The following is a 25,865-nucleotide window of genomic DNA, read 5'->3' on the forward strand; positions in this document are numbered from 1 at the left end:
TCTCTCTTTTTAGGGCTGCACCCGCAGCATATGGAAGTTCCCAGGCTAGGGGTCGAATCTGAGCTGTAGTTACCAGCCTACACCACAGCCATGGCAACACCAGATCCAAACCTGTAGCAACACTGGATCCTTAACCCACTGAGTGAGGCCAGAGATCGAACCTGCATTCTCATGGACACTATGTTAGGTTCTTTACCCACTAAGCCACAAGGGGAACTTCAGGACTTAATTTAGGCTGAGGGGAAAATGGGATTGGTCAATGCAGGCGTCCCTTGTGTGACTCTGAGTCACATGTATCTATGGAATTGAAAAGTGTTACCAGAAAAAGACACAGTATGTGCAAGTGTTCTGGGGCAAGAGAAAGCTTGATGAATTTGCAGAACTTAAAATGAAAGACTGAACCATATGAAGAAAGTATGATTAGGAGAAAATAGGTGGGACTCAGCCAGTGCAAATCCTTTTAAACAATAAGAAGCCATGGAAGGTATTGAAATCCAGATTTTATTTTGATAGATTATTGAGAATGTAATAAAGATAAACATGAATTAGAAATTATAGTAGCCCAGGTGAGAGATCATGGTGGTTTGATGGAAATGAGAGACGTGAGATCATGAGTGAGATGTTTTTAAAAAGTAAAATCAACAGAACTTGGTTCCAGGTTGGATTTGAGAGGAAAAGAATCGAGGAGGCATCAAGTAAATAAACACCATTCCTTGGCCTAGGGTATCTGAAGAGGGCCCTTCTGGATGTTGAGAGACATCATAAGTAACATTTTAGACAATTTGAGTTTGAAGCACCCAGGAGATATATATATACATGAACTGTCAGCAAATGCACAGTTGGAAACATGTATCTGTAGCTTAGCAGAATGGCAGGCCTCAGAGTAACCCACCTACAGGGTGGAATTAAAGCCATGTGTATGGATGCCATAGTTTAGGAAGCACAGGTAGATTATAAGCAGGATTAGAACTGCGGTAAGGAATTCAAACTTTTAATAACCTGGTTTATAAGAATAATCCTGCAAAGGAGAAAGAGGAAGAAAAAGAGAAAGAGGAGAGAAAGAGAGAGAAAGAGGAGGAGAAAGATGAGGAAAGACCAGAGATGTTTAAAGAAAAAGGTATTTCTCTATTTACCTCACTTGGAATAAAAACAATATTCTTTTGGTGGGGAATTCTCATGTATCCCTGAAGGCCTAAATAAATTATTATTTTATTTCTGCATCATGTTCTTAACCCACTCAGCTTCATGGAACATTTCTATACATAACTATACTTTGGTTCATATACTGTTGTAATATAATTTTTTGCACTTTTGAGGATATACACATTATCAATGGAAATAGCAACTAACTTCTAAACTGAAAATCATACCTATTTTTTTATCTTGAGACTTTAAATTTATCTAGTTTAACTGTTTTGCTAGAAAGATGGTGAAGTTCTCAGTTCATCCTTGAATGTCCATTTTTAAGCCTGGAGTGTCACATCATCTAATAACAAAATTATGGTAATGAAATTTGATTTTAATTGGGAAAATAAACTGTATACTGTTAAAAACTCAATTATACTTGCAGCTCTAACTGGTAAGGACTATGTCTTGAAAGCATCTGTTCCCAAAGTTAATTAAACTTGACATTCACATGGCCATACCCTGACAACCATCGGTTTCCACAAAATTTTCACTGCCTATAACATTCTGCCATCAAATCACATCTATTTTTTGTTTTCTTGGCATTACTATTTAATAAACTATCCATGAGAAGCGGAGGGATGAGGAGCCAGTGTCCTTATGGAAACAAACACACACACAACACACACAAACTTATCATTTCAGGATTTCAGTGATGTGGCCACATCTGATGTTTTTATGACTTTTCCAACCTGGCTTTAAAGTATGATTATCTACAGACACTTTTCTGTTGTTCTCTGCAGAAAAGCAGGGAAAAAAGATAACCCATCTTTCTTGGCCATAAACATTTTATTCAACAATCCTCTCCTTTCAGATATATAAACAAGAAAGAAAAGAACCACAGCTTGAGATAAAATGATCCTCTTAACTTTCAGAGGCTTTTTTTTTTAAGGTAAAAATCTTACAAAAAAATGACCTCAAACATGCATGAGTGACTCATCTGTCCTTCTCCACATTTTACTATAAAGAATTTTTCTTTTGTTCTCAATGCAAATGGTCATTGGTTCATTTTCTCTCACCCGGGACAGTTATGTCACATCTCTTGACTAATACGCATGCATTTGCCACTAAAAGACATTTTAACTGAGAGCTGTCACATCCGTCATCTCCACTCGGCCTGGTTAAAAATTTTATCTGCCGTCTTGAATTAATTTCAGCTTGCCTGAGCCCAGCAGGGGAGTTTAGAGTGGTTTAGTTAAATTCTTCATTTTAAAAGGACATTATGGTTCCCTATTTAGAGTTTTCCTTCACATCTAATTTTTGTTTCACATTACAGAAACAATGATATAATTATATATCCACTGGAAAGGAAAAAAAATAGGAACAAAAAAATAAAATAAAAATACTCATCCAAGTGTGACAGTTTCCTGAAGAAGCATTTTCTTTGCTTCGCTTTCTTCACCAATTTTCCTGTTATTTCACAAATTAGCTGTAACCCTGCCTAAACAGTATATAATTAAGAAGTAAATATGCAGAATTTAGAGAAAAGCAAATGTGAACCACAGCACTACATTGACAGTAAAATCACAAAAGCAGAAGGAGAAAAAAAAAAAGCAAATAGGAATAAGGCCTAAACATCAAAACATTTACTATAAATCACACCTGGGACAAGACTGAATGGAACCAAATCAATAATCCATTCTCCTTAAAGATGTTGTTCAACAATTTGCTTTTCCAGGCAGCCAACACAGAGTATTGGTAGGTGAGGAAGTTCAAGCTGTGAGTTGGAAAAGAGGGATGTTTGAATCTGACTAATGCCAACAAAAGTATCCAAATCTTCTATAAGCCACTCTTGACCTGTGGGAGTATAAACCCCTGGGACAACTACTGAAGTCTGGACAGATATAGTCTTAGAGGTTCCAAGTTGAGTTTTCTGAGCAATGGGGAGAGCTACTAGGAAGGCTTGGAAAGGGCATGCATGGATGCTAACGCCCTCAGCCAGGATGGCTAAATACTACTACCTACGTAGGTTTACAAAATACCATTACAATTCATAAGCTCTCCAAGCCTTACTGTACCTTGGTTAGTACTGATCATAATACCTTAAATTAAAAGGAATCAGCAGGCATTCCCATCACGGCTCAGTGGTTAGTAAACCCTACTAGCATCCATGAGGACACAGGTTCGATCCCTGGCCTTGCTCAGTGCGTTAAGGATCTGGCATTGCTGTGAGCTATGATGTAGGTCGCAGACACTGCTCAAATCCCATGCTGCTGTGGCTGTGGCGTAGACCAGTGGCTTGAGCTCCGATTGGACCACTAGCCTGGGAACCTCCATATGCCTTGGGTGTGGCCCTCAAAAGACAAAAGATTAAAAAAAAAAAAAAAGGAATCAGCAGAATCACCACTGAGTAGCTGTAACAACCAACTTTCCCAGGCATTCTGCTAAAAAAATCTCAGTGGAAGAGGATTCAGTACATGCATTTACTTAATCAGGATTAAGGAAATTCTAACCTTTTAATTAAGCTAAATTGGTAGTTTAAAATGCTATACTAAATTTATTTGTTAACCATAAACTATTTTATGCAATAGAGTCAATATTTTATTTCATATTTAATGGCATTTGTTTGACATACTGGGATTTAATATTTGTAAATTCTCCTCTGATATGAATTATTTTTGCGTCTGCAACCTCTAGGAAAAATTGTGAAAGCTGAAATATCAGTAATCTCGCCTCCTTAAGGTTATCTTCAGTTAATGCTGGGTTTAAAACTTTTTTACTAAGGACAGAGAACATAAGAAATGAATACAAAGTAATTATTTTGTGTACTATTTTACCTTTGTACCATGTATAAGATATAAGTTCAGGTCATATTTCTCTTCTGTTAAATGCAGCTGAGTTAAGACAGAAACACAATTTTCATGAAGAGATTATCAGAAGGCAAGTTTCCCCCACAGCCAATGTAAACAACTATCAGTGAGTGAATCACAATATGTCCTGTGCTAAAACAGGCAACTGCAGTAGTGTGTTATTAAAATCCTTTTAATCAATAGGAATGATGAAACTGGCTTAATCAAAAGTGGTAACCAAAATATTTGATTGTATCGGGTGAGGAGTGGGGTTAAGCATTAAAGGAGGAAGCATAGACATGTTTTAAACCTATATCCTTTAAATTTACTAATTCAGCCATCTGGCAAGTTTACTGCTATTATTATAAATTCTTATTTAAATGATAATAAAATCACTTGCTGACAGGAAATTAGTCATGCAAGGACCTGCAGATGCACTGCCTTCTGCCCAGGCCCTGGAACTCTGTGTGTAAAGTTCAAGGCTGCTCATTTGCTCAAACCACATGGGGTATTGAAATGCTGACAGCTTTAAGTCTTCAAGGTATTCCCCCCCCCAAATCAACAGATCTTTTGTAACTTTTAGGACTATAAGTGTGTGGAAGGGAAAACATGTGTATTTATAAATGTTAGATTTCCTTCCCAATTTATGTCATCCTTTCTTGTTAGACCAAGTGTTAAAAATCCAAAGAAAAAAGGATATATCAGTCTGTATAACTTTCACACCAATTCTTGGCACAATAAAATTAGAGTGAAGACTGATATTAGCAACAATATTCTATTAAAAACTTAATTTTGATTCTCTAGAATTGTTTTATCAATTGCATGTAATAGAAAAGTACATCATTACGAAAACATTTTAACATACAAACCTGTGCTTTACACAGGAAATATTTCCATGGAATATTTATCATATGGTCATAAATTGCTTTTGAAAATACTTTGTCTTTATAAAGCTTATTTAGTAAGCCAAGTATTTTACCTTATGGAGATGGTGGCTAATTTACATAATATCAATATTAAAAGAAACACTACCTAATCTAACAGAGCTTATTTAAAATATTACACCTTGAAAAAAAGTATCATTTTGTTATTAAATTTTCACCCTTTGAAGCCCTCTCAAGTGGGCACCAGTTCTCCCTTTTTACAGATGAAAATACTGAGCCCCAGGCAGATTAAATAAGCCACCCAAGGATCACAGAACTAAAAGGCAGCGACTAGTCTCAGGTCTTCTGATTCAAAGACTAGAAGATAGGATACAGGATGTTATAGCTAGTAAATGAGAGTGGAGATATATCTAAATAAACCACTGTTTAGCAAATGAGCTAACAATGAAAGCCAAGAGTATTGCTTCTTGTTAGGTAAATAACTTGCTAATATAAGCAGGTATGTATGTATAAAAATAGCATAGATATGTAAATTTACTAAAAATTCCACCTGTATAATGTCTGAATTTCACGTTATTTTTTGACACATTAGACAAATTGGTTTTTACAACGACATCATTTGAAGATTTTAGGGAACAGTAACTTTAGAAAAGACCCAGGTAACACAATTCATCATCATATTTATAATTCACTATGTAATTGAAAATAGTGTTTATTAATAGATAATCAAAATGAGTATTAATCTTAGTTTAACTAAACCCCTCCCCATTCGATTCTTAAAGGAAAAAATGATTATTCCTACAGAGAAAACTCATCTTCTGTCAACCAAAACTGTGTGATCATGTCTCCCTATCTCCCTACAAGCTAGTTTTGGCCCTTCTGTACTCAATAATGAACTGCTTCTAAGGAGAGCCATCTCCCTTCTCCCTTTGCTCCCGCCCCACATCTATTTAAATTCAAACACGCACAGCTCATGTATAAGCAAACAGGTGCAGGGATCAGGGGGCTGCCAAACCCTGAGCAGGCAGGAGGTACATGTGTATCTGGCTGATTGTGGCACGCTGCTGATAGAAGACGACAAGCTCAGACAATAGGGAGGGTCAGGAGGTGGTTCTTTGATTTCTTTGGCTTTCTGACATGGCAGCAGACTGGGAGTCTGCAGCTTGCAGAAGAGCTAATGTTCTCTCTCCCATAACACTGGAGTAGCAGGAATGAAATTTTTAGATGACCCAAACAGCAGCTTTCTGTATTTTCTAATCACTACCTCCAGCAGCAAAGTGCATGAGACTGCTACCCAGAAACTCAAGACACCGACAGTCCCAAACCACTGCCTCGTCTTCCTCAGAATTTTTAAGACACAAACAGCCATAATGTCACAGTACACCCCAACAAATGGATAAGCATGCTACCAGATTTGGAAAGCAAATATTTGAAAGAATATGAATTAGACAAGAATGTTGTCAGGTTGCCTATGTATATGCAAAAGCCATCTTTTCTATCAACACTTAAACCAAGCCAAATTGGCATAAAATTTATGCCATATTTATTTCAGGTCACCCCAACACTAATCTCATTCAGTTGAGGAGTGGTGGAGGCAGAAATATGATATCCTTAAATCAGGGAAAGTGTCACCTTGCCATGTTTCACTTCAAAAAATCCATCACAGTTCTAGCTTGCCTACTTTTAGAACATGTAGGAGTATTTTGAAACACATAAAGTTTAAGCAATGTCTTATTAACATTTTAAATGAGTGTCTCTCTTAACTTTTTAAAGCAATGCACAGCATTTAACCTCTATGCCATATGCCATATGTATACAAAACACAATACCTCTTTAGAGAATTAGCTGCAAGAATGACAGTAATATACTTGCAAATTTAAACATACATTTTTGGTAACCATAATTGTTATAACCCAAATGTTCAATTTTCAAACATGTCTCCCATGAATCTGTATTCATATTATTTTATCTTAATACTTTTTAAGAGGTTAAGAGATCATGAACTTCTACTTATAACTTCTCTTTCGACTCTCATGGAGAAAGGAATTCTCTGTATTATCCACATAGCTCTTGTTCATCCAGCTAAACTACACTAGTCGCTCTTGAGATAACTATTTTGGAGACTCAGGATTCTAAATTATTAAAGCCGATGAACTTCTCCTACTGGTTTTCAGTTTGAATCAAAGTACCTTCATTAAGTAACAGGGAAGTACAAATATGACTCCATATTAGATCAGTTCCTTTTATTTTAACCTTTAACCTTTGTCCTCGGTCACCTGTGCTTAGTCATCCTGGCTCTGCACTTTTGCCAAATGAGACTGCCTATAGCCTGAGATATAAAGAATAGCCGGTTCTTAAGGCTACGACCTTTAAGAATATTACATTTTCAGGTAAAAAGTTGCAGAATAACACTTGTTTTGCTGAGGGTTTACAGGAACATCTTGACCTGACCTAGGTGGACAACTATAAGAACAAAGGATTCTACACCAAGAAATCTGCAACAGTTAACTACACCCCTCCATCACCTTTGTCTTTAAAAGAGCTTTGCTGAAAGCCTTCAGGGAGTTCAGGGCTTTTGGGGTACTAGCCACCTGCCTACTTGCATAGCACTGAAATAAAACTTTCTCTGCTCCCAAACCTGCATTTTGGTATTGTTTGGGCTCACTGTGCATAGGGCATACAGACTTGCATTCAGTAACAGTTATACATGACATTAATATTTAAAAGCAAATGGAAAAATGTGAATGTACCAGAGCCACTGACAGCTCCCTGTCATGATCCATATTTTTATATTTAGAGAGATTAAAATAAAACAAATGCTCAGAGACATATCAATGGAACAAGGCATTAATAAATAAAGACTTTAAGGCTCACGCTATCATTGATATTTGAGGTCTGACCCTGATTGAGAGCCAAATTACACTTAAGTTTATCACAAAGGTATGCATATTGGAATTAATGAAAATTCTACTTACTTCCACCACTTCACCTCCTTCCCCCATTTAGCTTTTTATACTTCCTAAAAATGAGTGATAACTTCATATTAGTACCCTAATACCACGTAGTTTTCATCTGTAGAGTCCACTCAAATATGAATTACTATATATGATTCAACATTTCATTTGAAGTTCACAAAGTGTAAATAGTTTTAGATGTTTTCTTTTCAAATAAAGTGATGTGTATATGTTTATGCATATTTATATATAGTACAGATAAATAAAAATGCATTTTTAAGCAGATCACACTGGGAAGAATGCCGCTATGGAAAAAAATTCAAACATAGAACATGTTTTTAAGAAATTAAAATTTTTTTAAAGAATTGAAATATTCCCATATGAAATATTGATGTGGAAAAATGAGACCAATGATTGCCAGAAGTTAAATTATGAAAAAAAAAAAACCCTGTAAATTCAATGGGATCTCAAAAGAGGAAAGAGCTAATATCGTCTGGATTTGTGAGATTGAGATTTGCTGAAAGAACTATTTAATTTTCATCTTGCAGTACATTTAAGAGGGAAAGAAAATGGAGGGTAAACAAGTTAAACAAGTAAGAAAATCCATGGAGTCAGAAAGAAACATTAAGATAAGTGAGAGACTGAGGGTTTGGCCTACGTAGAGGAGGTATTTTCCCATAGGAATTATGAAATACAAGAGTTGCATAAATAAGGGGGAATCAGATCGTGCAGGGAATTGAGAGTCCATCAGTGAAGGGTGGCCTTTCTTTTTAACTTACTCTGACACACGATGTGATTTAGGAAGAGCGAAGTGCCATGTAGAAAGTAAATTTTTTAGAACAACTAAATTGTCAGTAAGTTTACAAGGTGGAATGAAGTAACAAGAAGTTTAGAAAGGATATGAGTCAGTGCTTCTAGCAATAGTTCGAATGTCATAGGGGGACACCAGAATAGTGAATACGAGAAAACAGATAGGAAATGAATGTCAGGGAAGTTCCGAAAGAATACCAATACTGAGGTATCCAAGAATTTTGCAGAAATATGCAAAATTGGTCTGAAGTGGGGAAAATACTTTCTACTTCCTATTTTCTTTATTGAGGTTAAAAGCAAATAGGTCTTCACTCCGCGAGTTAAACAGAGCTGAGATGTAGTATATATACTGACTTTATAGCAGGTATAAAATGTAAAATAATGTTTGACACTAAATGGATGAACTGCATGGTATGTGACGAATACCTTAAAAAGCCTTTGCTTAAAAAAATGCTATCTGGAAGATGAAGTGGAAAATCGTCATAAAGAAATATAGCTAGAAGCTTACTTTTCTTCACTTGCTTGCTTGTGTTAACACACACAGGGCCCAGATTCAACTCTGGTTTTGCTGGGTTTTAATTAGAGTACTCTTAATTGAATACACCTGGCCTTACCCTGTTTTCCACTTGCATCGTAACTACTGGGAAACAAACCCAGTACTGAATTTTCAGGAAGCACGTCTCACCTATAAAAACAGAGCTAATGAGAACAACACCTCCCTTAGTTAATAAGGAGGCCAGAACACAATTCAACACGTATGCAGACTTGGCATGACAATAACCCACCTCAGAACCTTGGAAAAGGTAGCTGCCTTCCCTTCTTCCTATGGTAAGCTCCAGAGGGCTCCCTCTAAAGGAAATTCAGAATTGACAGGCCCTGTGCTCCTTGAAGGCATTCCTGCGAGAGGAGGTTAAGAAACAGGACTCCTCCTCCACTAATCCTTGTGGGGAGGCCCAAGAACTTACTGGCCTGCTGCTTGCACAACTTATTTTATAGTCCATGTGTATAAGCAACAGCCTCCAAGAGCAAAAAAGGCAGATTTTACAAAAATCATCTGACAAAGCTACATTTGAGCTTTTACAATTTCTCCTTTTAAAAAAGTTTAATTAGGGGAGTTCCCGTCGTGGCGCAGTGGTTAACGAATCCGACTAGGAACCATGAGGTTGTGGGTTCGATTCCTGGCCTTGCTCAGAGGGTTAAGGATCTGGCATTGCCGTCAGCTGCGGTGTAGGTCACAGACGCAGCTCGGATTCCGTGTTGCTATGGCTCTGGCGTAGGCTGGCGGCTACAGCTCTGATTCAACCCCCAGCCTGGGAACGTCCAGATTCGGAGGGAGCGGCCTAAGAAATGGCAAAAAGACCTAAATAAATACATAAAATAAAATTAAAAAGTTTAATTGCATTTAATTAACATTTTTATTGTAATGATAAACTTAAGATTTGATTATCATATATTGGCCCGAAGAAAAAATGTCACTTTGGAGGAAAAATCTCAGCCTACTTTTGAAGACATATGATATATATGTGTTTCCAAGTGACTGTATGTGTTCTTAACCTTTCAACATATAATTAAATGTACTTGTCCATACAAATATATTTCCATTACATATTCAAAGTTGAAGCTATATTAAAAGTTTATGACTTTATCAAATACATAAGAAAATTATTTAGGTGTTCCCTCCTTGGGAATCAATCTTTTTAAATTTAAATCTTTACAATTGGATAAAGGTGTTCTCAAGATTTGAGTGTGTGTATATACATGGATATTTCAAGTAGATTTTACATACAAATGTGAGAAAGTGAGGGAAAGTAAAAGAAAGTGAAACAGATTTTTCTGAGTTTTGGCAGCTCTCTTTCAAATACTAACTGTTCAATTTCTAAGAATGCACAGGTGTGCTAACTGGAGCCTATATTATTAATTGAGTATGTGGTCTTCAGCCCTTTTAAAACTACATTAGCTGAATAATTTTCTAGCTTCTGCAATCACTGTAGTATAACACAGGAGTAGGGGGATACAGTAGTGTTAGCACAATTTCTGCAATAGAGTTTTACCCAAGGATGTAGCAGAAATGAAAAATCATTCATTCAGTAAGCCTGTTTGGCCTGCCTCTAATTTATCACAGCTTACATCTCTTGCCTGCCAGCAGAGCTGAATTCATATGTTATTGTCCCAAACCTGTCACTTCCCGGACTGCTTTTTAATCTTCCTCCCTGAATTACATTCAGAAAGGTCACCACTATCCAATTAGAACCTTATCAAAGATGCACACGCAGCCCAGATTCACGCTTATCGAGAACGGGTCATAAATCCAGAAACTGCACATCACAAAGTGCCATTACCATAATGAATAACCGAGGAGGGGAATAAAAAAGAAGTGACAAAACACCTGTGTATTTGCTAGTCTTTGACTCCACTCCTGGGAGTGTGAAGGAAAGTGAACAACTAGAAGGTAGGCAACAAGGCGATGGAGAAAAAAGAAAATCAAAGCAATGGGCTTCAGGAGTGTCATCAGGAGCATATCATTCTGCCCAAAGAGAGACGTCTAAAGGGAATGACCAACAATAAAACAGGTACATCTATTATGAGAGGTTTATACTCCACCTTCGTATGCAAAGGAAACAGCTACCACTCCTTGGCTAGAATATGGAATTCTACATCCACTGCTCATATGTACACACAGATTGAAATCCTTAATAATCTGGGGTAAATATTACTCGCTGTTAGGTTAGGTTAGATTTGTTCCTTTCAGAAAACACTTAGCCAACTTTCTTTTTAATCCTAAATTATTACACTGGGCCATAACTTTCTTGGAAAGAAAGAGTTTCTTTTACCCTCAAAGTCTCATTAACAATTCATCACAAAATAATCCTCATAGAATGCAGCAAATAAAAAGTTTGATTTAAACAAGTGAGAAGGGAGGAGGTAATTATTTTTTTCAGTTTTACTGAGATATGATGGCATCGAGCACTCTAAGTGTAAGGGATACAGCATAATGATCTGATAATAATGATTTACTGTATAGAAGAATTTACTACTTCCTAAGAAGTTTAAGAGGATTTTCAACAGGTTGCCTTTAAACAGAAAACCCTAAAAGTATTTAAAATAAAATGATCAACAGATTTTTAGGAAAATGTTTGACTGTATAAAAGTAGGTACACCAGGAATGGGTATTAAATTGGGACCCTGGGCTAAATTTTAACTTCACACCATATTCGATTAAATCAAAGTGCTGGGATTATTGCAAGTGTGTGAAGGTAACATGTTGATAGGAGTGTCATTTGCTCTGTTTATGTTTTCAGGGTCAGTGACCAGCAGACTCAATAATGCATATTTCTTTGCATGATGATTTCAGGGAGACTGGGAGGTACTGTATAATTAAATGTAAATGAATTTCTGACATAATCTGAGCAGTACAAGCTTAATATCAAATTTCATGGTATAAAGAATACCTCTCTCTCCTTACCCCTCCAGTATGTAATGTCTTTATCCTATAATTTCCTAGCTGAGTTTTTAATTCACTCAGAATCTGGTTATAAAAAGAGCATTATTTACACACCCCCCAGCTTTAAGACATTTCATATTCATCTGAAAAATTAAGCTGGGTTCAGAAAAAAAAAATGCCACAATAAAAGTAAAATCTCTCTTTTAAGGCACTACAAGGTCATGCTGTTAGCAGAAGCATTTGCATTCCATGAAGACGCTCATAGTCCAAGTTTAACAAGAGGAATGTAATCATCCATTTGTGGAACTTAAAATTACAAAAGTCTCCCTAGAAGTACACATCTGCAGCTGACAAAGGCAAGGCACACAGCCACCGTTCCTTCCTCCCTCCCGCCTGCAGTTTTCGGTGGGGTTTTGACTTTCAGCTGGTCATGAGGAAGTAAAGATACACTCCCGGTTCTTATGTTGACAACCATGTCATCTATAACTTAGGCTCTGACAAGTGGGGTTGTCAGGATTTGTCCTGATGGTTACGTGATTGACCTTTGTTCACAATTATCAAAACAAGGGGAAGAAAAGTGACTGGTGAGGCAGCTGCTGCTTCGGCTGCTGTCCAACTTCAGCAAAAGTGGGGAGAAGAGGTCTTTTTAAAATATGAGTGCAGAAGACACAGCCTATACGAACACAAAGCTTTACTGGAAAGTGCAAATCAGCACTAATACTGATGTACTCTTTTTTTTTTTTTTTTTTTGCCTTTTCTAGGGCCACTCCCGCGGTGTATGGAGGTTCCCAGGCTAGGGGTCGAATTGGGGCTGTAGCCGCCGCAACACAGGATCCGAGCTGCATCTGCGACCTACATCACAGCTCAAGGCAAGGCCGGATCCTTAACCCACTGAGCAAGGCCAGGGATCGAACCTGCAACCTCATGGTTCCTAGTCAGATTCGTTAACCACTGCGCCACGACGAGAACTCTGATACTGATTGATGTACTCTTAAGGACGGTTCTGCTGTGAGAATGCGCTGATCTTTAGTTAGGAAGTGTGAAGTTACTGAAATAGTTTCACATCTGCATTACATAGCACACTTCCGAATCACTAAATGATGTAGGATTCAGAAAAAAACTTTAGGCAGTAAATCACATTTTCATGATGAGCTCTTAAAATGTTAGAACATGTGGTTGCAAGGATTCTTGGTATTAACATACTCTAGGTAAGTTTTGGTTTGAAGTACATTACTGGATTTAAAATTCCACAATTTTTAAAATTTAATTTGTAATTTATATTGGCGTGTAGCTGATTTACAAAGTTGTGCTAGTTTCAGGTGTACGGCAAAGTGATTCAGTTATATATATATTTTTTCCACATCCTCTTCCCATACAGATTATTACGGAATAGTGAGGAGAGTTCCCTGTGCTATATACAGTAGGTTCTTGTTGATTATCTATTTTATATATAGTAGTATGTATACTTTAATCCCAAACTCCTAATTTATCCTTCCCCCATCTTTCCCCTTTGGTCACAAAAAGTTTGTTTTCAAAGGCAGTATGCCTGTTTCTGTTCTGTAAATAGGTTAATTTGTATCAAGACTCCACATATAAGTGATATCATATGATATTTGTCTTTCTCTAACTTCACCTAGTAAGATAACCTCTAAGATCCATCCATGTTGCTGCAAGATGGCATTTCATTCGTTTTTTATGGCTGAGTAATATATTCCATTGTGTATATGTACTGCATCTTCTTTATCCATTCCTCTGTCAATGGACACTTAGGTTGGTTTCAAGTCCTGCCTATTGAAAATAGTATTGCAATGAATATTGGGGTGCATTATCTTTTCAAATTATGGTTTTCTTCTGACATAACTCCAGGAGTGGGACTGCTGGACCATAAGGTATCTGTACTCTAAAAACTAGAAGATGCTCATAAAAGAAATCAAAGATGACACAAACAGAAAGATATACCATCTTCTTAGGTTGGAAGAATTGATATTGTCAAAATGACTATATAATCCAACAATGGATTAATCTCCAAAATACACACAAACAGCTCATGCAGCTCAATATTAAAAAATGAGAAACCCAATCAAAACATGGACAGAAGATCAAAATAGACATTCCCCCAAAGAAGACATACAGGTGGCCAAGAAGCATATGAAAAGATGCTCAGCACTGCTAATTATTGGAGAAATGCAAATCAGAATAACAATGAAGTATCACTTCACACTGGTCAGAATGGCCATCAACAAAAAGTCAAGAAACAGTAAATGCTGGAGAGGGTTTGAAAAAAGGGAACCTTCCTACACTGTTGGTGGGAATATAATTTGGTACAACCACTATGGAGAACAGTAAGGAGTTTCCTTAAAAAACTAAAAATAAAATTAAATAATTTTTAAATGTCAATAGATTACATGAATAGAATGAAATACATTGAAGATGACTTTTTTCTTTCATTAAAATATTCACAGCAGGTTAAGGGTTCACTGGAGTCACTGACGTTGCTCAGGCTGCTGCAGTGGCACAGGCTGGATCCCTGGCCCAGGAACTTCCACATGCCATGGGCGTGGCCCAAAAGACATATTCAGATTATTCTTATCTAATACTAGGTTTTCAACATCAGAAAATCATCCATCTGTAACTGAAAGTTTTCTATATGTATACTTGTCTGTATCAAAGCAGTGGGAAGAGGCCTGTCTCCCTCCATACTCTTGAGAATGATCCAAGTAACTCCCAGTTAAACGTTTTAAATGTAGATTTTTAATATTCTTCTCTATTGCTCTATTGTCTAGTCTCTCCTCAATCCTATTTTCCTATGGATTCAGAAGTTAGAACTGTTCAAACTGCACCTGACCACTTCCCCTTTAACAGAGTGTAATTTTATAATAAATTCTTGTACCACAATTATTTTTGAATATAGTTCAGTTGTGAACTAATGATCTAGTATAGAAATCCTTGTGCTTTTTAGCATAGAGCCAAATATTTATTTTCCTTTTTTCATAGCCATACCTCCGGCCTTGTATTCATGCATGTGTTCTCTCCTCATGAAGTGTGGAAGCTATAATTGGCCAAAGCCTCCATCAGCTCTGAGAATGTTCCTGTTATGCTACACTCTACTTGCTGGCCTGTGGCCACCTTCCAGCATAAAACAGAACACAGAGACAATCATTCCAATCATTCTTTTCACCTCTGATATTAGTTTCCTGTTGACTTAGAACTAAAATAGAACTTTAACCAAGGGGGTAAACACACATGCAAAAAAAGTTTAAAAGCTCACTCTAATAGTTAACTTAAAAGCTCTTAAACAGGAGTTCCCATCGTGGCTCAGTGGTTAACGAATCCAACTAGGAACCATGAGGTTGTGGGTTTTAATCCCTGGCCTCGCTCAGTGGGTTAAGGATCTGGCGTTGCCGTGAGCTGTGGTGTAGGTTGCAGACATGGCTTGGATCCCACATTACTGTGGCTGTGGTGTAGGCCGGTGGCTACAGCTCTGATTAGACCCCTAGCCTGGGAACCTCCATTTGCCGCAGGTGCAGCCCTAGAAAAGACAAAAAATAAATAAATACAATAAAAGCTCTTAACAACATATTAGCCATTTTATCTATTTTATAACAGTCCATGATGTAACGCTAATATTAATGTTTTTGAGTATTCTAAGCTAGATATCTAGAGATTCTGTGACAGTTGCATTTATCACTCAAAGGAAAGTTCTCCATTTGTAATTCTCACATCCTCTTGAAGGCTATAATGGTATCTAAACTCTTACGGAGAGAAAATTCTTCAAACTAGGTTTAAGTAGTTTGCTGCATCAAAGTTTTGCTGTAGACACTGGGATACACTGTACTGTCATTATTCGTATGAGTAAGTTACTATATTAAATACAATCAGAATGAAAAAGTATTATTGTAGTTCAATAGATAATGTGTGGTTCAGTACAAAAAAGCCAGGAGCAAATTAAAACTAGTAGGAAAACTAGAATTTCTAATAGTATTGGTCTGGAGAACTGAACAATATCTTCAAATAATCTATCATTACAAACGTTAAGAAATTATACACTGGGCAAGGGAAATGTTTTGGATAACAAGGAAGTTCATGACAGTTCAATGAAAACAGGTGTTGCAGCCATCATTGTGTTCCAAATTTTCTATGGTGTCTGGAACATTGTGAATGCTAAACAATTATCATTAAATCTAATTGTTTCTGCTTCAAAGCACTGCATAGAGATCCCTCTATCAAGGTCACTGTAGATATAGGGATTGCTCAGCTTGAAGACAGATCAGTCTGAACATATTGAGCTGTGCTCTTAAATGTCCAGCTTAGCAGACAGGACTGAGCAAAGTACTCTTCCTCCTCCACATTTCCTCACTATATAGTAGACTCTAATGGCCAGGCAGCCGCTTGGAGTTTCTCTCAAGCACAGACTTGTTTCTGCTCACTAGGCTGTGCAATTAGAATCCCCTGGATAACAGGAGGAGAATTTCCCTCAAAACTGATGGGAGTAGAGCCAGAGTTTTAATAACATTTGTCATCATTTAGTTTGTTATTTCTCAAGTCACAAAAAGTTAAGTGCAAATAAAAGCCAAATTAAATTCGCTCCGATATTATACATACTCCATTCTTAAATTTCACTGTAATAATTTTCTTGGGAAACGCTAAAAAGTAGCAGAATAGTAAAGTCACGTTAAAGAGCAGCAGACCCTTTAGTAATGCTATCAAAAATAAAGTGAACCTGACCAACACATTTTTAAAACTAAGAAAGGGCACATTTACTCATCCTTCCTTAGTTACATGAAAAGGTGAAAAGTATCAAGATGTGAATTACATGGATTAATTTTTCTTAATACAACTAGAATACAATTCACCAGTGGAACAACAATTGAGGAACAACAATTTAGTGTTAGAAATTGTGTTTAGTTAGAAAATAGCACATTGTTATTTAACAATGAAGCTAATTTTTAAAAATCCTAAGTCTGACTCAACCAAGAAAAAATTTAATCAAAGGAAATACATCTATTATTTTCATAAAGAGAACTCTGAGGTCTATTTTCAGTGTCTCTTATAACTCTCATTTCCTCCATAGTTAAGAATAAAATTTCAGGTCTGTAATTGTTATTCTGTAATACTATAATTATAATTATACTGTAATAATTCTGTGTAGAGCACAGAAACAAGAAGTATCTGCTGGGTGCTAATGATGTACACCCAAATTATTCTAAAAAGAGGCAAAGTAGTAAAAAAAAAATCATACCTTTATCACCACTATTTCTTTGCACCATGCTATATGAAATATTTTCCAGGTATCAAGTTAAGAACTTAATGTATTTTTACCTATAGAAACAAACATGCAATTGAAATGCCATATGGAAAGTTGTTTATTTTATTTTTTTTTAAATTTTTTTGCTATTTCTTTCACCGCTCTCTCGGCATATGGAGGTTCCCAGGCTAGGGGTTGAATTGGAGCTGTAGCCGCCAGCCTACGCCAGAGCCACAGCAACTGTGATCCGAGCAGCGTCTGCAACCTACACCACAGCTCACGGCAACGCCAGATCGTTAACCCACTGAGCAGGGGCAGGGATCGAACCCACAACCTCATGGTTCCTAGTTAGATTCGTTAACCACTGCGCCACGACGGGAACTCCCCATGTGGAAAGTTTATATGAAAATTATCAGCAATGATAATAAGTCTGCTCTGATAGAATACGTTCCCGTCCTTTCTTTCCCCACTGATGTTGAAATGGAGTACCAAGGGTTATCACGTGAGTAGAGATGGAGAATCATTCAAAATAAGACTAATCACTTCAAGATTCTTCATGTGAGTGACAAGAAAGGGCAGAAGAATAGGTAAGCCCAGAGTTTCTGCAACCAACATTATTATTCTAAGACAGTGCTTTATCTGGAAATCTTGACCTGTTTATAGTCATATATCTAACACTCACCCATGTTAGACTTCAAATAACCTGAGAATAAAGTTAGAACCTTGGCAAAAAACTGTTGCTGTTTGGCTCTCATGTAACTTTTTGTATTATAAACCTAGAGTTTGATCTCTCTCATTCCCGCCAGTTCTGTTTTCTTCCCATTATTTCCAATTAAAAATCATGACCCAGGAGTTTTGCATGTTGAAAACCGCCAGTAGTGTTGTCAGGAATGTGTAACTGCCGCGCCAGGTTACGACTGGCTTCGAACCCCATCTGTGGAACCACTCAATTCCACAGCTGTCAAAGCGCTGATACCAACTGCAGTTAATGACACAGCGTCAAGCTCTAGCTCGTCTACCTGCCGCCCTGCAAACAAATGCACACTGGCAGTGAGGGGAGAGCACAGTGAGCAGCAGATACCATATTTATCATAATCACTATGATCCACGGTAGAGGAAAATCAATTTCTCTTAATCGAGTAGAGTGACTTATTAAGGGTTATGAGTCCTGGCTGGATAGCTGTACTGATTTGATTATGTTGGGAGGGAAATTAGCAGTGGCCTCCTACATAGTCTTCTCCTTTGTCTTTTGGCTCAGAGTTTGTTATTAAATTATTATCTTATGAAAGCCTTAGGGAACAGGTCATGCTTTGATCAAGAAGAGACTGAGAAAGAGGGTGCTGAAAAGGTTTACGTGTTGACAGGTGAAGATGTGAACATTCATAATATGCTCACTGCAGAGCTATTGGTTTATAATTGAAAGGGCGTATCTACAGCATAAGCCTGTGCCAACATGGGAACCTTCTTGAAAGAACCATCATAAGTTAACCTTTGTCCTTCAGTTTCTCCTTCCTTTTTTTGATACCATAGTCTCAGACACCTGGAAAGCAAGGTACTTTGTTCTGCTGTCTGAGAGGAATGGAGCTGTAGATTAAAAGTCACGTACATGGTTTTAATCTTTAAAAGAATGCTTTGACCATAATCAATAGCAGAAAAATTTAAAAGTTACCTGTATGTTAATTTTTTTTAACTCTCCAGGTTTTTAAAAGGTCACAAATCATGGACAAAAAGTGGGATAAGATTCTGTGAAAATAACTTTAAAATATTTTCTCACAAAAACTACTTTTTTCTAACCTCCCTATGTCTCTCATGCAATTTTGGGGAAAGAAAATAGAGTAAACCAGTTGTTTTCATTTATTCTCCTGGATAGTTTTAGTTAGAATTTTGCAAACATATGGGCATCATCAGATTTATTTCCCTGTAAATAAAATAAAGAAATAAGAAAGTTATGAGACGTCTCATCTTTTCCAACACATGTAATAGCCAAAATGGTAGGCTAGTAAAAACTACTATTCTGTGTAAATAGTCCTATTTTAGAAACTGTCCATAGTTACAAACAAATATGTACAACTTTTCTTAATAACAGTATTTAAAATACCAAATAAAATAATTGAGTGAATTTTTGTTAGGAGCAAGCATAAAAACTAAAGGAATACTAAGAGAGAATACTTTTTAGTTGAGTAGAAGATAAAATTGTTTTTTTCTTGGCCTCTTGCAAAACATACAACCCATTAGATCTACATGATTCTGTAATAATTATACAAAAAAGTTGTACATATTTTTGTAATTATTCTATAATTTGTGATTTGAACATATTAGATTTCAAATATTTGATAAATATAATGCCAGACTTCTTTCGATGGTCTCAGAGTTCTTAACAGAGATGTCATCCAATTACCCTCAGTGAAATTTCATCGTTAGTACCATGATTTTAACAAAGGGATGATGCAATTCTTAGAAATAAAATAGTCTGGGTTCCATAATCTCTTGTTACCTTGAAAATCACACATGTATTTTCAATTCTCTCTCTCCAGTGGCCTCATCACTATCCTTTCAAAAAATTACCTGACACATAATGGAAAATTTTTAATTTTTAATCTTCCTTCATCTTTCAACTTGCATTTAAATGGCTTTTTGGTCTCAATGACCTAGAAAAATCTGAAATTGAGCCTTACGAACCTTATAAACCACACAATGTATCAATGACGCATTTTACCATATAACTAAATAAGAACAGAGGTATACTGAAGATTAAAGGAAGTAGAAAATTAAAAGTTACTTATATGCCTCCATTCCTTGTTATTTCATATACACGTTCTAGAAAGGATAAGTAGACATATCCTATCCATTCATCTCTTTCTTAGAATGAATTCATTTTTGGAACCCTGCAACCTAGCACACAGCCTGACATATAGAAAATGTTTAAAAGATGTTTGCTGAATTAAACTCAATGTACTATAAACATATCATACATGGTTTACATGAATTTCCTTCTTTGGAATTTTCATTTCTGTTAGTGGTCATTTTTCTAGAACTTACTATAGAGACATTTTCATACTTGATAGAATACAGATAGTTGTATTCAAAAGGTCAGTGATCAAAAGTGATGTAGCAACTATATGAAAATCTCCATTAGCTTACTAGGAATAACTAAAATTTTCAACATGATACATGGTTCATATATTTCATCTAATATTTATAAAGGGATTTTTGGCTGATCAAGCGGTAATCAAGAGTAACTTTCCATAAAGACTTTCCCTATGTTATAAATTATCTTATACTTGTTAATATAAAGACAACTCAGTCAAAATAGCCCTTTCCCAGAGCCAAAACTGCTGTAGCCAGTTTGATGATAAATTTGAATCTGATAAAATTGACACATTATGCCAAAAAGACCATATTAATCAGAGAGAGTTGGAGAAACATTTGCCACTGAGCTTTACATAGGATCACTTTATTGCTTATCAGTCAATAATCAACAAATGCATTCAAGTACTCTGTCTCCTGGCACAGAGAAATTAAAACTACAATAAATCTTCTGACATACTGTATTACAGTATTATTAAACACCATCATTCAATACTAAGACATTGGATAAAAATCACAACCCTGTGATAAATTACATGTATTTTGGAAGTAAAGATTAAAATATACTTATCTTTATTCTCATAATTTCATGAGCAAGTCACAGGAATATATTAGGCCCTATTCTAAAAGAAAATACGCATTCAAATTAATACATTTTAAATCACTGATTTCAAAGATCTCCCAATCTTTAATGGCCAAGTTTTAGAATATTATGCTCTCTGAAAACACAGCCACATTAAATAAACAAATAAAAACATATACTTTATCAGAAAGTGGTAATAACTGTTTTCTAATTGACTTTATATTTCCTTTACTAACTGGTGACATGTGATAGGAACTAAAGATTTGTTCCTGAATTCCCTAGTCTCACAGGTATATTGTGATAAAGAGTATGGAAACTATACATTATTTCAACAAATTATACATGTCATAGATTTTAAAAATTCATGAAACATACAGTTCTGCCCAACTGAACTTAGAGCTTATCATTTACTTTTCATATTTAAAGATCCCTAAAATTGTACATTTCCCCTTATATTACTGACGGTTTTAACAGTTCCCAAAACATTAGACTTTAAATTTCCTGACAACTGGCATTTTTGGTTATCGGTCTTTAGCCACTAATGCAGTTATCTTAAATTAACATGCCAAGTGGGTTTAGCAAAGTAATCTATATGAGTAAATCATTCAAGGTGTAGATAAATTAGGTTTGTAGGGCATATGGCGATATGGAGAAAACAAGACTTATCTAAAAGTATAAATGCATTTAGAACACAATAGGAGTTCCCATCATGGCGCAGTGGTTAACGAATCCGACTAGGAACCATGAGGTTGTGGGTTTGGTCCCTGCCCTTGCTCAGTGGGTTAATGATCGGGCGTTGCCGTGAGCTGTGGTGTAGGTTGCAGATGCGGCTCGGATCCCGCGTTGCTGTGGCTCTGGCGTAGGCTGGCGGCTACAGCTCCAATTCAACCCCTAGCCTGGGAACCTCCATATGCCGCGGGAGTGGCCCAAAGAAATAGCAAAAAGACAAAAAAAAAAAAAAGTAGAACACAATAGAAGAGTTCCCACTGTGGTGCAGCAGTAACAAACCCAACTGGTATTCAGGAGGACACAGGTTCCATCCCTGGCCCCAGTCAGTGGGTTAAGGATCTGGCGCTGCCATGAGCTGTGGTGTAGGTCACAGATGTGGCTCAGATTCCATGCTGCTGACATAGGCTGGCAGCTGCAGCTCCGTTTCTTGGAACCCTAGCCTGGGAATTTCCATATGCCACAGGAGGGGCCCTAAAAAGCAAAAAAAAAAAAAAAAAAAAAAAAAAAAGAGAGAGAGAGAGAGAGAGAACACAATAGGAAAACACTAGGAAGGCTGAGCCTGCCCATATTTAGCCTTCTGGCTGCCTATGGTAAAAGGAGAAAAATAAGGCAGAATATTCAGATACCTCCAGTCTATCTGGAGGGATAGGTGTGGAGGGGGATCGGAGGGGGCAGGTCAGTAGGGAGATATCTTTCATCCAAAGACTCATTGTAGATCTAGGGTTCCACCAAGTCAATGAACTGGAAAGGTAGAAATGACACCCGTGTAAAGAATACACTGAATCTGTACATCACATTCCCTTTAATGTCATTTTCTCTTTTTTGCTGGCTGTGTCTAAAACTCCTCCAATAATATAGATTAAAGGGGAAACCAATAAGACACTCTAGTACTATAATAGGAAAAAAATCTGCTTCTGCAACCACTTAAAATAAGAAGTTTACACATAAGCAATTTTATATTAATAGTCAATATAAGAGATTAATAAAGAATGATGAAAATTCATCTGTTTCAATTTTGAAGTAATCACTAGGAACTCATGGAGGTTACTTTGGTAGTTTTACTATATAAAAATGGAAAACACCTATAAGTATATACATAAACAGGAACATGCAAAGAAGACAACATACTTCATATATAACAAGCTCTGAGGTTCCAATAAAAAGAGAATTCAGAAAGGAAAAAAAATACTTAATCAACATTAACAGGCCATTCAAAAAAGAAGGAAAAGTAAGCCAACATTCAAATAACAAAAGCTTTAGTCTCACTAGAAATAAAATGTAAAATTACCAGGAGACAATGATTTTATCTATTATATTGGCAAAGGAAATTGTCTTAAAAGAAGGGTATGAGTAAACCTGAAGCCTCAGACATTACTGATGGGAGTTTTAAATTGAAACAGCCTTACACAAGAACCCATAAGATTCTTAAAATATCTGTCATCATTGACTCAGCTATTCTATGTAATTAAATTTATCAGAAAGAAATAATCAAGAATGAACATCAGGATTTTCATCATAGTGTATTTGTCAGAGTTTGTATATTCATATATAATTCTGAAAAACTGGACCCAACTTAAATATCCAATGATAAAGCATAAGAAAAATAGCCTACAACACAGGAGGAAAAGTGTACCATTACACACCATGGTGAGGAAGAATACAATATAAGATTATTTATGAAATACAAATAAGCAAGATGATATAAGCTACAATGATAATCTGAAAAAATGCAAAACAGATATAAAAACATGCAAAAATGTAGTCATTCACAAATCATTAACAGTAGACTTCTGAGTTATTTTACTTTTGTATGCTCACATTCACATATCTTTCAAGTTTCTGCACTGAATATATAGGCACTGAGAATATAAGCGCCATGAGATCGTGACTTTTTTCTAGTTGATTCACTGAGATATCTCTAACACCTGGAACTGAACCTGGCACACATAGGCGCATTATAATCATGCTTAAGTGAATGAAAAATATGTTTAATTTTTGAAACATTTTTAATCTTTATGGTTTACCTATCTTAAATTGGATCAATCCTGTACAACTACAAAATTATATATGTCTCATAACAACTTTGTAAAGTTGGAAACTTCATCCAATTTTATAGGTGAACAAAAAAAAACAAGACTTGGAAGTTGATTTGCCTAAGGTCACAGAGCTAAAAAATAATTTATGGAAAGTGATCTATAGTTTGGATTGGAAGAAATGTTCTTTGTTCCCACTTCAACCTTGGCCTCTCACCTCAAGCTATACAACTTCAAATGAATGGTGTTCTGGTTAGGATCTTACTAAAATGTATTTTTTACCTCAACTGCTTGGACAAGTCGAAACTTTAGTTTTAATTGATGACATAACCCAAGAAAAAAGCACCATCCTAAACTTCCTCTTAATTCATCCCTTAGGACAGATAAAATGGCAACCTTATGAGAAGTCACTAGCTTAGAAAGAACACCATTTTAAATTTATTAGCAGTTAAGAGAAACCCAATACATAAGTGACTTATCCACACAATGAAAATCTTCTCTTCCCAAATGCGCTTTTTCAAAAAGTTAGGGCCAAACTTAAATCACGTTTGCAATAGTCTTTTTATAAAGATGATCCTGTCAACGTAGGAGAATTTTAAAATTCACAATGAAAGATGAGCTGTAGTGAGAGACATGGCAGTGACTGTAAGGAGCCCAAGAAAAAGTTCAGGATGCAGAAGATTAAGGGAAAGTGCAAGTGAAAGATGCAAGGATAACTGTGCATAAGAAGGGACCATGAAGGAGAAGTAATAAAACAAAATGGGTTTTATGTGCAAAACACTGCACTCAATTATTGGAACAACAACAAAAAAGGACATCTATGAGGATATTTCCTTTTTTTTTTTTTGACCACACCTGCCACATATGGAAGTTCCTGGGCCAAGTATCAAATACAAGCCACAGCAGTGGCAATGCTGGATGCTTAAGATACTGTGCTAGGCCTTGGATCAAACCTGTGCCTCAGCAGTGACCTGAGCCACTGCAGAAACAATGCCAGATCCTTAACCCACTATGCTACAGTGGGAACTCCCATGAGGATACTTCTGAATGTAAGAAATTCCAGAGAAACATGCAGATTATAGTAAGAAAACTATGGGGAGAGAGAGCTTTCTTTAGATTAAAATTTCTACATTATTATTAATTAATCCGGAAAAAATGTTTCAAAATCAAATATAAAGAAAATACACTCCACAAAGATTTCAACATCTTTCACAAGGAAAAAAAATAAGGATTATGCATTCATAATCCTTCTGACTCTCAACCATGTAACTTTAAAAAATTTATAGAATTCTCTTGATTACTTGTGCTGAAAGCCTGACATTAAACTACCAGGGAACGTACAAATAAAAAGTGCTGAATAATTTATCATGAATTGGTGATTGTGGACAGAAAAGTCTTAAATAAACTGATACAGACTTAATGATCAAGAAAAAAATAACTAAAAATATGAACTGTAAACACCAAACCACATGGGATAACGTTTTTAATCCAGTGATTGCTCCTGCATTTCTCTTACATAAATTGGAATCTGTAAATCTGATTTGTGAATTTTAAGTAGGCCAATTACAGATCAAACAGATGATTACTTCATTGCTTCTATAATAACACTGCTAGGTACCCAATTCAAACTTATATTTAATGGTCGTATATTTTCTTTTAAATCATCTTCTGAATACATTTTGGAAATGGACTGTGACAATGGTTTAAAGCTTTATTCCTCTCTTCAGCTACAAGTCATCACAATTCTGACTATAATGAGGTTACTCCGCATCTGTCTGTCACAAATAACCTAGTAACAACTAAATGGATTGCCATCAATCTTTCAATTAGAATGTATAACTTTATTAGCACAATATTTTTTGAACTGATTGTATTACTTTGAAAAAGGGCTTTCATTTACTTTGTCATTTAGGGTCAAATGTGTGCAATCGCTGGGAGCGGAATAAATAATAATAACCTATTTTGAATTTGCAGGCTGTAGCCTTGGCTAACATGGTCTCCTTTAATTACACGAGCCACAACAACTAATAGTACTTCAGAAGTAGGAGTGAACTAAATGTACGCAGATTTTTATGACAGTTCCGTACACGTTACTCCATGATGTCAATTCCTAACAACTGCATT

The 25,865-nt window shown here is 36.1% G+C and overlaps 1 protein-coding gene across 7 annotated transcripts in view; it reads right to left on the reverse strand.

The window, feature by feature from the left end:
• ROBO2 (roundabout guidance receptor 2) overlaps positions 1-25,865 on the reverse strand; it is a 601,587-nt gene that overhangs the window by 484,569 nt on the left and 91,153 nt on the right. The gene's annotated exons all lie outside the window — the stretch shown is intronic.

Source organism: Phacochoerus africanus, chromosome 1 (genome assembly GCF_016906955.1).
Source record: "Phacochoerus africanus isolate WHEZ1 chromosome 1, ROS_Pafr_v1, whole genome shotgun sequence".
Taxonomy (NCBI): Eukaryota; Metazoa; Chordata; class Mammalia; order Artiodactyla; family Suidae; genus Phacochoerus; species Phacochoerus africanus.